The 15,316-nt window shown below is 38.0% G+C and overlaps 1 protein-coding gene and 1 pseudogene across 3 annotated transcripts in view; both read right to left on the reverse strand.

Moving 5' to 3' along the window:
• Positions 1-15,316, reverse strand: part of SASH1 (SAM and SH3 domain containing 1) — a 407,307-nt gene that overhangs the window by 67,112 nt on the left and 324,879 nt on the right. The window lies entirely within an intron of this gene.
• On the reverse strand, positions 1,839-15,316 carry LOC138147305 (large ribosomal subunit protein uL23-like; annotated as a pseudogene).

Here is a 15,316-nt window from a genome sequence, read left to right on the forward strand (position 1 = left end):
TTTCCACTCTGCATCTTAAGCACAAATTGCCAAGAGATTGTTGGCTTTTAATATTATTAAATAGAATCCTGTGATAGTCACAGATAAATCAGTGTCTTTTTAATTTTAAAATCATTACATTATTTAAAATTAGAACAATTTCTTTCCTCCCCATGCCCAGTCAAACAATATAGATTCTATCAAATTACCAATAATCACCTGAACCATCAGTTAGAGGTTTTAAGCATATATTATTTATTAAAAGGCTCAAATAAAAAAAGACGTTTTTCCCCCAAAGTGAGTGCATTTAACTGCTGCTATTCCAAGTCTATAGAGCATAATTGCACTTGGACAAATTGTTACTGTGCATTTTTTTCATCTCCTTTTATCCCAGTTAAAATGGTGTAGTGATTTGGTAGCACAGCAAGTAAGAGCACCAGCCCCAGTGTCGGGATGACCTGGGGATCAAATCTGGGTTCAGACACTTAGCACCCACTCAGAAACACCTGGCTGTGTAACCTTGAGCAAGTTACTTAACCCCAATTGCTTAAAAAAAATGTTGCAGTGATTGAGAAAAAGTCCCCCAACTGAATGTTCTATGAGTAAGGGGCACAAAGGTAGATCTTAAAGTCCTGAATTTATGGTTTAGCATGAAAAGCCACGAGTACTACCACAGGAAGATCAATGTCTTAGCTACAAATCAGAAGAAAAAATAACGTGATGATGTGCTGAGCACTTTGCCCCTAAAGAAATCAGAAACCACATGTGCAGGGTTATGAAAAGTTTAAAACATCCTCCAGAAAAAAAGTAATCCAAACAGAAAGGGGGATAGTTTCTACAGTAATGTCGTTATTGTTCCACTAAAATTCCATTTTCTTTGAGAGTTTGCTCCTATTAAGAAACACAATAACAAAAAGACCATAAAGGCAGCAGAAACAAAGTGGAAATTATTCTCAGCCATGCAGCATGGCACAATTAGAGGAGCATTGGAATCAGAGAGGCTGGGGTCCACTCTCAGCTCTGCTATCTGCTAGCTAGTGTAACCTATAGCATACTGACTAGTATGTGATTAACCTCTTTTGACCTTCTGGGTGTCCTCTAGCTACAAAATGGGAAGAAAACTTGTACTATGGAAGTCACCAGGGCTTTGGTGAGGATCAAATGACTCCAGACCTAATATTTACCTAGTGCTTAAAATATGAAAATGCTCTCCAAGATTTTTATCTTTTGATCCTCACAAGGACCCTATGAGGTAAGTCCTTTGATTATCCCATTTACAGATGAAGAAACTGAGGCAGACAGAGGCTAGGTGACTCACCCTGGGTTACACAGCTGGTAAGTGTCTGAGGCAGGATTTGAATTCAGGGTCCCCTCATTTCAAGTCCACTGACTTGTTTCAGTCATGTCTGACTTACATTTGTAGTTTTCTTGGCAAAGATACTGGAGTGATTTGCCATTTCCTTCTCCAGCTCATTTTACAGATGAGGAAACTGAGGCAAACAGGGTTAAGTGGGTTGCACAGCTAATAAGTGTCTGAGGCCAGATTTGAAATCAGGAAGATGAGTTTTCCTGACACAAGGCCCAGCACTCTATTCACTACCCCACCTAGCTGCCCCTACAAGTTCCCTATATAAATGTAAACTGCTTTTATCATTGTTACTATGTGATACCATGTCTCAAGTGATACTAACACAAGAATGAACTTCCATAAGGTTGAAAAATATTTCTTTTGAATTTAATAGCGTCCCAGAAGTGGAAAAATATCTGTCATTTCTTCTCATCATAAAAAAGACCTATCTCATTTGTTGTTGGCTTACCTATATGAGCACACTAAATGATAATCCTATTGTCAACATCTCTTCTTTTTTTTTTTGGAGGGGAGAGTGCAGGGCAATTCTGGTTAAGTGACTTGCCCAAGGTCACATGGCTAGTTTTGTGTTAAGCGTCTTAGGCCAAATTAGAACTCAGGTCCTCCTGACTCCGGGGCCAGTGTTCTATTCACCGTGCCATCTAACTGCTCCAATATCTCTTCTTTCACATGTAACATTCCACTGTATTTTAAGCTATGTACATTTCTAATAGGGTCTAAATTTGAGAGCATATGACTTTACAAATCTAAAGACTGAAACATTAAGAAATTTTAAGGTGGAAACCTTTTTTTTAAATGCTGAAAAATACTAAAATCTGAACCAATCACCTGCTAGTCTATCCTTTTGAACTCAGAATATTTTTTTTTAAAGCAGTGAATGGATTCTAACTAGTAGAAGCACGTGGCAGCTTTGTTCCCTGAGTGAATCATAGTTTAGGCTGTTGAAGTAGACTTCAGTGAGCTACTACTAGGCTGTACTATCAACAATCTAATAAAATGATTAAATGACCATCAGTCACTTTTCCATTATAGAAATAAAGTCATTCACCACAAGGACAATTGAAAAATTACTTAGATGTTCAAGTGGCTCTTGCTCTGTACCAGCTCCATTTTGAGGTAGAATTATTAAATGACCTTTGAGAAACATCCCAGCGAAAATAATAGCAGTGGCCACAAAAAGTTTATTTAAAAAACATAAATCTTCATCCTCTGATATGACTTTAATACAAGTCACTGAGGTATATGGAATGGGAACTCAGACTTAAGAAAATATAGTTTATTGATTGATATTTCCTGTATGTGGCTTGTTTGTACACACTTCTTTGCTTGTTGTCTCCCCCATTGGGTTATGAGTTCCTCGAGGTCAGTGACTGTCTTTTGCTCTGTAGGTATCTCCAATGCTTAGCACAGTGTCCAGCACAGAGTAGGTATTCACAGAATGTTTGCTAACTGTTCAGCACAAGAAAAGAACATGGAAGCTTTTGGTTTAAATGTTTATCAAGCCCCCAAATCTTGTAATAATGTTGCTTAGTAGTACAATAGACATCTTTTTATAGATCTTTTGAAAGGAACCTTGAAAGGCCTTATTTGAGAAAAAACCGAAACTTTGTGATATAGAAGAACTGAAGCCTGTGGCCATCTTGTCTCTCATACCTGATAGGCAGTGTTTGGGGATCATTCCTCTACATGCCTCTCCCATGTACCTCACCAATAGTACAATGGTAATTTGCTAAGACATACATGTAAATAGAGAGAGGGACCTGATAGGTGATTTTCATTAGTATAGGACATTCCCTATGTTGCCATATCTCATCAAAGTATCTCCATTAGCCCAGCTTATACCCTTAACACCATTAGACAAAAAGACTGCATTAACTCCTTAACTGGAATCTCTGCCTCACATTTCTTCCTCTCCAATCCTACCTCCAGAAAGCCAAAGTGACTTTAAGTCTGACTATGCCACTTTCCTACTCAACAAACTTTAAAATCATATATAAGCTCCTATGTTCAGTTTTTAAACCTCATTTATAACCAATCTAACTTTCCAATCTTCTTATACATTATTCTTCTGGCTTTCTGTTCTTCCTCAAACAAGGCTCATCTCCTATCTCTGAGCTTTGATAATGACTGTCCCCAAGGCCTGGGATATGCTCCCATCTTTTGGAGTCCTCTGTTTTTTTTTTAAACTACTAATACAATACCTTCTTCCTGAAATGTTTCCTAATTCTTCCAGCAAGGAAAAAGAGGTTATATGATTTACCCAAGGTCATATGGGTAGTTAAGTAATAGAACTAAAATTTTTATCCAGGTCCTCTGGTTCTCTATTTCCTTCCCCTTCCTTTCATCTCCCTTTCTACTATAACACCCTTCCTCTTACAACTAATATAATCCAAAAATACCCTTCAGAGATTTAACAAGGAATTAAGACAAGTCTATACTACAACAACAAAAACACTTAGAAAAATTCAAAATTCTAGCACAAGGTTACTGTTAACTAAACACCAATAGAGGGCAGATGTTCCCCAGGCAGAAGGGAAAGCTATTTTTCACTTGACTTCATAACTATCTTTAGGACTTAACTCTCTAGTGAACCAGAAATGTGAATATAGATTTATTGTTAGACAGCACACAATTATCTAATGTCAGTGATGGGGGCTGGGTACAGAGAAGAAATCAATGTAAATTAAATCTCTAAGCACAACATGTATCAATATACGCATTGAGACTTGGTGACAAAGGCCTTCTTGGTTCCTTGAACTTAGATGAATTGACAGCTCCTTTCTATAGACAGTCAACTATTTAAAGTACAGTATATTCATAGTATAAGACAGGAAATTTAAAAGCTCTGACCTCTGAAGAGTAGAGCGTCCAAGGGTCTCTTCTGTGACCCAAGCAAGGCAGAAAGCAATGAGGATTAGCTAAAAATTAACTGGCAATGAAGGAGAGGAAACCTGTAATTGTGTGAATTTTTTTTTTAAAGTTGGGCTCTTACTAAGCCAGAACAAGAAGGAAAAGGAAAATAAAACTTCAATAAAAAATACTAAGATTAGTGTTATGGTTAAAAAGTTATAGGAAAGGGGCAGCTAGGTGGCACAGTGAGTAGAGTGCCAGCCCCAGAGTCAGGAGGACCTGAGTTCATATCTGACCTCCGAGACTTAACACACACACACACACAAAAACCTAGCCGTGTGACCTTGGGCAGGTTACTTAACCCCAATTGCCCTCCAAAAAGCAAAACAAAAAAACAAAAAAAAAGTTATAGGAAAGCCTCATATACTTTAGAAAAGATTGGAGTTCCAGTAAACAGACTCAGGTGACCAGTTTTCTTTTCTGAAAACAAAATTGTGGATTTAGAGTGTGTATATGAGTGCACATCTATGTGAACACATGAACATGCACATATATGAGTGTGCACTGTGAATTTTGATTAATGTACTCTGTAATAAGGCTGAAGGATGTCTGCTTTAGACTCCCTCCTCACTGCTGTCCCTCTTCTCATAATGCTACAATTCTCATCAAAAAAGCATTCACTTACTATTACCTTTGGTAGGTTACAGCAAAACTACGGAAAATATAAATAAGATCTAAGTAATTAAGGATTTATAATAACTAAACTTAAGATACATGAGGTTGGTCTTTGTACCAGTCAGACTGTCAACTTGTATTTATTAAGAACCTACTATGTGTCAGGCATTGTGCTAAGCCCTAGGGATATAAATAAAGGTAAAGGAGTCCCTCTTCTCAAGGAGCTCCTGGTCTGAAGCAAAAAATAATATATAAACAGCTACATACAATCAAGGAATAGACAGGATGAATTGGGAGTAATCTCAGAAGTAATGCACTAAGATTAAGGAAGACTGGGAAAGGTTTCTTGCAGAAGGTCAGACTTTAGCTGGGACTTCTCTGGCTGAAGGGCAGGGAAGCTAGAAGGTAGAGAAGAGAAGGGAGAACATTCCAGGTACAGGGGATGGCCAGTGAAAACACTCAGTCTGTAGACAGAACAGCAAATTTGAGAAATAGCAAAAGAGACCAGTGTTACTGTATTACAGAGTTTGGTATAAGAAGACAGGAAAGGTCCTAAGTGGCCAAGTTACAAATGGCTTTGAAAGCCAAACAGAGACTTGATCCTGAAGATGATAGGGAATCACTAGTTTGTTGAGTAGGGGGATGACACAGCCAGATCTTCATTTAAAGAAGAGCCTTTTGGCAGCTAGATGGAGGATGGACTGGAGTGGAGAGAGCTGTGGGGCAGGGAGATCAATCAGCAGGATATTGTAGTTTTGGAGGTATGAGAACCTTCCCCAGGGTGGTGGCAATGTCAGAGGAGAAGAGCGGCATATATATGAGATTTTATGAAGGTAGCAAGATTTGACCAATGATTGGCTATGTGGGGTGAGAGAGTTTGGAATCAAGAATGACACAACACCTAAGATAACAGTATCAAGGAAATTAGGAAGACAGAAGGGTTGGGAAGAAATAAAATCAATTTTGAACTTAATAAATGTTTGCTGAGAAAATTCATAATATAAAGTACCTTTCATAGGTATATGTTAAATAAAATAACTTCAGGAACACTTATTTGCATTCAAATAACTAATGTATTGATTACAAAAATACATTGAAAATTATATCTGTTCCTTCAAAGCACTTACAGTCAGAACACTACTTGATATGCCTTAGTTAAGCATATCGACTTTTTTAAGGTATATCTTTCAATATTCTATAATTTGAACGTTTTTGTAGGGGGTAAGACAAGGCATTTGGAGTTAAGTGACTTCCCAAGGTCACACAGCGAATAAGTGTGTCAAGTGTCTGAGGCCACATTTGAACTCAGGTCCTCCTGTCTCCAGGGCCTATGCTCTATTCACTGTGCCACCTAGTTGACCCTGTAATTTGAACATTTTACTGCATCAGATGAGCCTTCCTCCCAGGAGCCTGAACTAGTGATGTTTTATTATAACTCTTCTCTTAATAGGGACAAAGGCTAAGAGCTGCTGGGCCTGCACTTGAGAAAATGTCATCTGGATGGACACTAAGAGATTGGAATGAAAAACCCCATTATGGACAATCTCACCCTCATTTTCTTTCTCTACCAAGGTATGATTGTTGTTAGTCCTAAATTACTATACTCACCCTACATTATTATTTTTTTTAAGTTCTGGATTTATAGTATGTTGTATTTTAAGGATTGGGCTAAATGACACAACAAACATTTGAAAATATAGACACATTTCATTTAATTACTTTCACAGCCCAGAGACATGTTACTGGCTAGTATGTGACACATTTATTACCATAAATGATAAGATCTTAGTCTTCTTTACATAAAGGAAGTTAGCAAATTAATGATCCTTTACATTACAGCAACAAAGGCAAAAGGACCCCACTGAACACGTATAGGAAGAAGAATGGGAAGAGAAGAAACTGGGGCAGTTTGTGAGGGCCTCTGACAAGCTACTATTTGTATCCTGAATTTAACAAAAGGAAAATACTGAATTAGTCTATAGCAAAACAGCACAAGACATGTTTATAGAAAAAAAGTATTACATATTCCAAATAGACCATGATGGTTGAAATTCTATTACAAGTACTCTATTATTATTATTCTATCGTTTTTTCTTTGTTGAACTGTTCTAGAATTGTCTGGGAAACAGGGTTGGTTGGGGAACCTGTGACTTCGAGGTTACATGTGGCCTTCTAGGTCTTTGGGTGCAACCTTTTGACCGAGTTCAAGTTTTACAGAACAAATCCTTTTATTAAGGGGATTTGTTCTGTGAAGTTTGGATTCAGTCAAAGAGCTGCACTTGAGGATCTAGATGGCCACATGTGGCCTCAAGACTGCAGGTTCCCCACCCCTTTAGACATTCTGGAGCTATGCCCCAAAAGTCACCAACGTGGATAGCCTTTGACACTATACTCCAAAGGGATCAAAGGAGAGGAAAAAGGACTATATGAAAATATTTATAGCAATAATCTCTTCCTACAAATGGCAAATAACTAAATGGATCTTCCTCAACTGGGGAACAGCTGAACATAATATGGTATAATAATGTAATAAAATATTTTACTGTACCTTAAGAAATGATTTAAAGAGACAGTTTCAAAGGAACTTGAAAAGACATATGAACTGATGCATAGCAAAGTGAACAGAACCAGTAGAATGACATCATAAAGACAATTTTGAAAGACTTAACTCTGATTAATCCAATGATCAATTTGAAAGAACTACTGATCAAACATGCTATCCACCTCCTGAAGAGGTGATGGAGTCTGGACATACATTTGTTTATATGGCCAACATGTTGCTGTTTTGCTTAACCACAGTTATTTGTTACAAGAATTATGCTTTTCTTTAATTCATTTTCAAATTTGGGGGGCAGAGGAAGAGAAAATAAATACTTATTAATTTAAAAAGATAAAATTACATAAAAAACTGGACTTCATACAGGTGAAAGGAGAAATTCTGTTATTAAACTTGAGGTCATTCTAAGGTATTGGGCAATTCCCAATTTGTTTGAGTCTCAGTTTCCTCATCTGTAAGTTAAAGGAGTTGTACTTTCACCTCTAAATCCTATGAACCTATAATGAAAATCCTAATTATTTGTCAGTCAGGCAAATGTTCTTAGTTATAAGAATTAACTATAATTTTTTTTTTACTAAAGAAATGGAAGTAAATAACTTAATAGAAACCTAGTAGCTAAATGAGCAAAAGCCTGTGTGACATACAGCTATTATTTCTTCTTCTGTTTACAAGTGAGAGAATTCACAATCCTCTGTTCAAGTCTAATGGGAAAACAAGGGAATAAGCTTTATCTTCCCCAGGGGGACTAGAACACATTGCAGTTTAGAATTTTGTTTTAATGGAGAGAAAAGTCAAAATGGTACAATGATAAATAAGGCATTGTCTCTAAACTGAAGGTACTTAGAGTACTTTAGAGAAGACAACAAGTACAAAAATAGCTCTACTACAAGAAAGACATGATAATGGTCTTAAATACCAAAAAAAGGACTATAGTGGTAAAAGAGATGCACAACACATCCAACTGTAGGAAAGATAGAAAATTTATTTCATGGAGAAGGTGTCATTTGAGCTAAGTCCTAGAATGATGGATGGGATTATTGGGTAGATGATAGATGGATAGAACTGGGAGATGGGGCATTATTTATGAAGAAAACAGCATAAACAAAGAAAGATAGTTGGGAAAGCATGGGACATGTTGGAGAATAATTCAAATAAATTTGGTTTAAAAGGCAAAGAGATATGTTAAACATGTAGAAGAGTTGTAGAAGATTAGAATGAAAAGGTAATGGTAAAGGATGGTAAAGGACAAAAATGGCAGTGTGAAGAGTCTGAATTTTATCCAATGGTAGCTCATTGAAGGTTTCTGGGCAGAAGAGTGACATGAGGGAAGATGTGCTCCAAACCAATTAATGTGGCAACATAAAAGATGGAGTAGAGGAGAGGAAGGCTAAGGTTAGTCAGTCAGTAAGTATTGATTAAGCACTGACTATATGCCAGGGACTAAGCTAAGTGTTGGTGACACAAAGATAGGTAAAAGACAGTTAACAGCATAATGGCAAAATCAGCATGGAAACAAGTGTTTACAAACCAGCTACAGAGAGGATGAATTGGAAGCAATCAACACAGAAAGACACTAAAATTAAGAAGTTCTGGTAAAGGCTTCTTACAGATGGTAGCATTTTAACTTGATTGAGGGAAGCCAGGGTAAGGAGGAAGTGTATTTCAGGAATGGAGCATCTTGTTGAGGAATAATAAGGAAGAAAGGCAGTATATCAGAGTGTCACAGAAACCAGGAGGGGAGATAGTGCTAAAATAAATTGGTTCACAGTACCAAATGTTATAAAGTTAAAGAAGGGTGAGGACTGAAAAAGAGGTCACTGGTGACTATGACACCTGTTTCTATAGTGTGTGAGTAGGAGCAAAACTGATGATGTGATAAACAAGTGAGGATGAAGAGTATATACACAACCCCATAGGTAGATAGTAAAGGGAATGAAAAACATACGAGAGTAGTTTAAGGGAGAAAACAGAGTAGAGAGGAAAATATTTGAAATGGTGAGGACTGGCTGAAAGTGTTTATTGGTAAGGAATCAAAAGCTAGTGTTGGAGGAGAAAATGAAGATTCAAAAGAGAAAAGGAATGATTATTACAGGAAGGTCTTGCAAGAGGTGGGGGCAGAAGGAACCAAGATCTCAGGTGGAGAGTTTAATCTTGGCAAGGAAGAGGGACCCTTGTTGAGACACAGGAAAAAAAAAGGATGACTGAATGTGAGAAGTATTAAGGAAGGAAAAAGGGATGTTGGAGGAGTTCACATTTTGTGGCTTCAAACTTTTCAATAAAGGGAGGATTGAGGCCTTTGTGGAAGGAGTGAAGATAGGGAATGGGGGGGGGGTAGTTATGTGTTAGAGTATGAGAAGAGCAGAAAAGGCTTAGAATAACCACTGTTGGAGAATTTCATAAGCTGAGTCAACAAAAGATATCTAGAAAGAACAGTATGTCCATCTAAGATTAGGCAATATGAATTTGTAATGTATCTATATAGAATGCTGGGGTTTTTTTCTAGTATTGCTTAACTGAAGATCAGAAGACAGGAATTACAAAGTCTTAGGGAGAACATCATGGAAAAGGTCAGAAGGGAAACAAAGCAAGAAAAAGGTGGGAATAGTGAATAAGAAAAGAAGGGAGAAGTAGAAGTCAGGAGGAGGAAGACATCATCATGCTCAATACAAGAGGAATAACAGAAATAGAATGGAGGTAAGGAGATGGGAGTCAAAGAGTGCACTGCCACTTCAGTGATCTTAGTGGTAGAGAAGATGTGGTTGAAGACAAGGTCCAGATTGTCACAGTGCCAGTGGATGGCTGAAATGGCATTGAAAGGAAGAGCCCTGGCATTCAAAAAGTTGGGAAGCTATGTGCCTTGGGTATTAGGAAGATCTTTCTAATAGAAATTTACAGTGTACACTTGTTACCTGATGGCAAACATTTTATTTTCTAACTAAAAGTAAACCAAATGAATATGACTTTTTTTTGAGGATGAAAAGCCATTTTTTTTTTGCATTAGCGATTTTGCAAAGAAGAATTAGAAAGAAATGGAAATCACAAGAAAGAAGAAACAATGAGAGAGAGAGAGAGAGAGAGAGAGAGAGAGAGAGAGAGAGAGAGAAGAGCAAATAGTATGCTTCCATCTGCATTCAGACTCTATAGTTCTTTTTTCTGGATGTGGATAGCATTTTCCATCATGAACCTTTTGGAGTTTTCTTAGATTCTTGCATTCCTGAGAAGAGTTAAGTCTATTAAAATTAGTCATTTCACAATGTGGCTGTTACAGTGTTCTCCTGGTTCTGTTCATTTCACTCAGCATAAGTTCATTTAAGTCTTTCCAGGTTTTTCTGAAGTCCACCTGCTCATCATTTTTTATGCAACAACAGTATTCCATCACAATCATATACCACAACTTATTTAGCCATTCCCCAATTGATGGGCATTCCCTTAATTTCCAATTCTTGGCCACCACAAAAAGAGTTGCTATAAATATTTTTGTACATGTTGGTCCTTTTCCCATTTTTATGATCTATTTGGGATACAGACCTAGAAGTGGTATCATTGGGTCAAAGACTATGCACAGTTTTATAGCCCTTTGGACCTAGTTCCATATTGCTCTCCAGAATGATTGGATTAGTTCACAACTCCACCCACACTACATTAGTGTACCAATTTTCCCACATCTCCAATATTTCTAACTTTCCTGTTTTGTCACATTAGCCAATCTGATAAGTGTGAGGTGGTACCTCAGAGTTGTTTTGATTTGTATTACTCTAAACAATGATTTAGAGCATTTTTTTCATATGACTATAGATAGCTTTAATTTCTTTATCTGAAAATTGCATGTCCATATCCCTTGACCAACTAAAGAATGACTTGTATGAACATGACTTTAAAAGTTTACAATAAACAGATCAAGGAAGACAGAATTTCTCAAATTCCTACTCATCGAGTCAAACACTAACCTCGCTTCCTGAAATCGCAGATGGATGGATTTGGGTGTTAGTCTAAGTTTGGGAGTTTGGGAATATGGGCAGCTGGAAAAGAAAAAAGACTCTAAGAAATGATGCTTTCCTTTGAAATATAGAACCTGAAAACTTGCTAAATTAAAATTCTTTGTCTAGAAAGGCAAGTCCTTTTATATTACTCCTTTTTATATTGCCCCCAACCTAGCACATTGTCCAGTACAGAGTAAATGCTCAGTACATATTTACAGAATTAAAATGAGTGAGTGACCTTCTACTTGTGTGCTACAAACAACATGATTAAATACCCCCAATTCCCCAAAGACACTGTAACTGAGTAGCTGTTGAAAATCATTTGTTATGCCTATTCTTTTTTCAAAAAGAATGTGGCATCTAATAGGATTAATGTCAACTCACATCAAAAATGAAACATAAGGTATATTATTCCTCTAGCTATCCAGTATGATTTACAGAACAAAAGATGAGCAGTTCTGATGACTTCATCTTTTGAATCTCTCTAATAGTGGAGGCCACAATTCAGGATAATATGGATCTATTGTAGGTTGTCTTTTTTTTTTAATTCTGGAAAACTTTATTTTTATCGTAGGTAGAATGGGGACACAGCAAGTTAGATGATTCCAGTTTTGTTGGCAACATCTAAAGCATCATAGTCTGGAGCAAGATGGACATAGGCCTTCTTCTCTCCATCGGGCCGCATCAGTGTGTTGACCTTGGCCACATCGATGTCATACAGCTTCTTTACGGCCTGCTTGATCTGATGCTTGTTGGCCTTGACGTCCACAATGAAGACTAGGGTGTTGTTGTCCTCAATCTTCTTCATAGCAGACTCAGTGGTCAAGGGAAACTTAATGATGACATAGTGATCCAGCTTGTTTCTTCGAGGGGTGCTCTTCTGAGGGTATTTGGGCTGCCTTGGAAGTCTCAGTGTCTTGGGTCACTGGAAGGTGGGGGATGTTTGGATCTTCTTTTTGTGGCTATGGACACCCTTCAGCACTGCCTTCTTGGCCTTCAAGGCCTTGGACTTGGCTTCTGTCTTGGGGGGGACAACAGCTTCCTTCTTTGCCTTTGGCGCCATGTTGGGGGAAAGGCAGTTGTGTCTTAATAAATTTATTACTAGAGGTAACACCCAAGTGGACATATTCCACAAGCAGTAGGCCAAATAGAACAGGACAGAGATTAGGGATAGGTATACAGATTTAGGAGTTTTCTGCACAGATTAATCATTGAGCCAGGGGGAGTGACTGAATTACTAGGGGACAGAACATAAAGACAGAAGAAAATAACCCAAAAAAGTCACAATTAGGAGGTGGGAAATGGAAGATGAATTGGCAAGAGATTGGGAAGGAAAAGGTAGAAAAACCAGAAGAGGGGCAGCTAAGTGGCATGGTGGGTGGAGTCCATCAGGGCCCCGTAGATGAGCTCAAATCTGACTTATGTATGGTTATGTGTGTGACCCTAGGCAAGTCAAATCCCAAATGCCTCAAAACAAAAACAAAAAAACCTAGGAAGGAATATCCAAGTAGAGGGAACAGGGTTGTCAAAGGTATGAAAGGCTGTAGAGGTCAAATAGGATAAGAACCAAAAAAAAAAAAAATTGTTAGATTTGGCAATTGGTTGTTTGGTATTCTGGAAAATAGCAATGTTAGTTGACTGGAGGGATTGAAAGCCAGAATGCAAAGGACTGTGAAGCAAAATTTCAAACCACATCTTGAAAGGTAATTCAAAGTACCACAACACATTTTTAATTAATCCAACAAATATGCATTAAGCACCTATAATTTATAGAGCACCAAGTGAGGACTAGGGAAAATACAAGGCTTAGACAAAATATATTTTTTCCCTCATAGAGTTTACAGTGGAAAAGGGGCAATGTTACCTACATAGATACTTTAGGCGGGATGATGGAAAAGGTCTGGCCTCTCCAGTTTTAATGACCCTCCTACTCAAAAGCCCCTACCCTCAATAAGCCACTCCACTTTGCCTTAGGGTGATCACTCTGAATTCAGGCAGTTTCACTTTCCATACTCCTCGGGAGATCTTATGCAGAAATGTGGATTGGGACAATAGTATGGATGTAACATGTGCCCCAAAGGTGGGTTCATTATCTCATTGGCCTCCTTTTCTGAGCCACAGCAGCTCTGTATTTTATATCTGAAGATATCACCTTTCATATTTCAAGGTCTATCTTTTAGCCCTAAAAGAACTCTTAGTTTTTGCACCTATCTCTCTGGGGTAAACAATGAGAAAATTACAAAGACAATTGAAATAGAAGACTACATCAAAGTACAATAAAAAGGTTGTAATAACGATAGAGAAAATTTATATAGTGCTTTGAGGTTTCCAAAGCACCTTGCATATGGTACCTCCTTTGAGGTATAAAACCAAATGCTTTAGAAATTTGATGAGGAAAAAGATATTTTAAGCTAGTTGTGACTGGGAAGGCTTCTGACAGGAGGTATCATTTGAGATGGGCTTTAAATTTGAGAAGGGTAGTAGGTGGCACAGTGGATAGAGTGCTGGGCCTGCAGTTAAGAAGACTCATCTTCCCTAGTTCAAATCTGGCCTCAGACACTTACTAGCTCTGTAACCCTGGGCAAGTCACTTAACCCTGTTTGCCTCAGTTTCTTCATTTATAAAATGAAGTGGAGAAGAAAATGGCAAACCACTGCAGTGTCCTTGCCAAGAAAACCCCAAACGGGGTCACAAAGAGTTTGACATGACTGACCAACAATAATTCAACAACTGACAAGAGGGAAGAAGGACATTCTAGGCCTACAGAGCAATGTGAGTGAGGGCATGGAGAGAGGAAATTGCATGGTGTTCAAGCCAGGGAACAATCTAGTTTGGTTCTATTATCAAGAGAATAGTGACACATGATAAGGTTTGAAAGTTAAGGTAGCACATGATGTAGAAGGTCCATGAATACTGGATGGATGAGGAATTTGGACTTTTATTTGGTAGAAAACAGGTAGTCATGGGACATTTCTGAGCAAAAGTCATATGGCAAGAACTATGGCTAATGCACAGTATGAAGAAAGATGGACCGGCAAGTGAGAAAGAGTGGAGACAGAATTTTGAGAGTTCCCTCCATCAGGGCAACTCACAATCTATCCATGCCTGGCCATCTGGGGAAAATCATTGCTCATGTCCTTGCAAAAGTCCATAAGAGGGAATCTATACAACATCCTTGCTGTCTCCTCACACTGTGAGGGTGCTAATAAAATATTCTGATTGTCCACTTGCCATATCCTGAACCTGCCACGTGACCAGCCCATTTTCTCTTCCTATCCTATAATTCTTTAATCTTTCTTCTGTGGATAGAAAGACCAAACACATGGAGTGATTACAAATCTCTTCCTGAAGTCTCTGCAATTTTCATGGACTTGATACAATCAAGATAGTATCAGCCCCCATATAGGAGACTCTGGAGGACCTCACCATCCACAGACCATCCCTCTTCTGTCTGGATTCCATGATGGATATTCTCCAGAAATAACCCCTTTCAGCACTGCTTTAGTAATAAGCATTGATAATAAATATCTAGCAAAAAAGGGAGATTTATATTCGCCAGAGATACCACTACTTAAACTGACATTATACAGCACCATAAAGTTGCAAATCATTTACATATATTATCACATTTGAGCTTTAACTTCCATGAGGTAGGTACAACACCCGTTTTACAGATGAGAAAAATAAACGTAAGAGAGATTAAGTGATTTTTCTGTTGTTACACAGCTAACAAGTGGCAGTGGCAGGATTCAAACTCAGGTCTCCCTGATTCGGAGTCTAGAACTCTGTCTTAGTTTTCCAACAATCAGGAGCAAATTAACATGTGACAATAGTTCAAAAGTCTTTCTGCCATATAGTTTTCCTTGTCCTGTCAAAAATGATCAAAGTGTTCAAAGAGGGTTGGTT

The sequence above is a fragment of the Petaurus breviceps genome, unplaced genomic scaffold, assembly GCF_028583685.1.
Source record: "Petaurus breviceps papuanus isolate PSGF00001 unplaced genomic scaffold, PetGlider_PUasm1.0 90784, whole genome shotgun sequence".
Classification (NCBI taxonomy): Eukaryota; Metazoa; Chordata; class Mammalia; order Diprotodontia; family Petauridae; genus Petaurus; species Petaurus breviceps.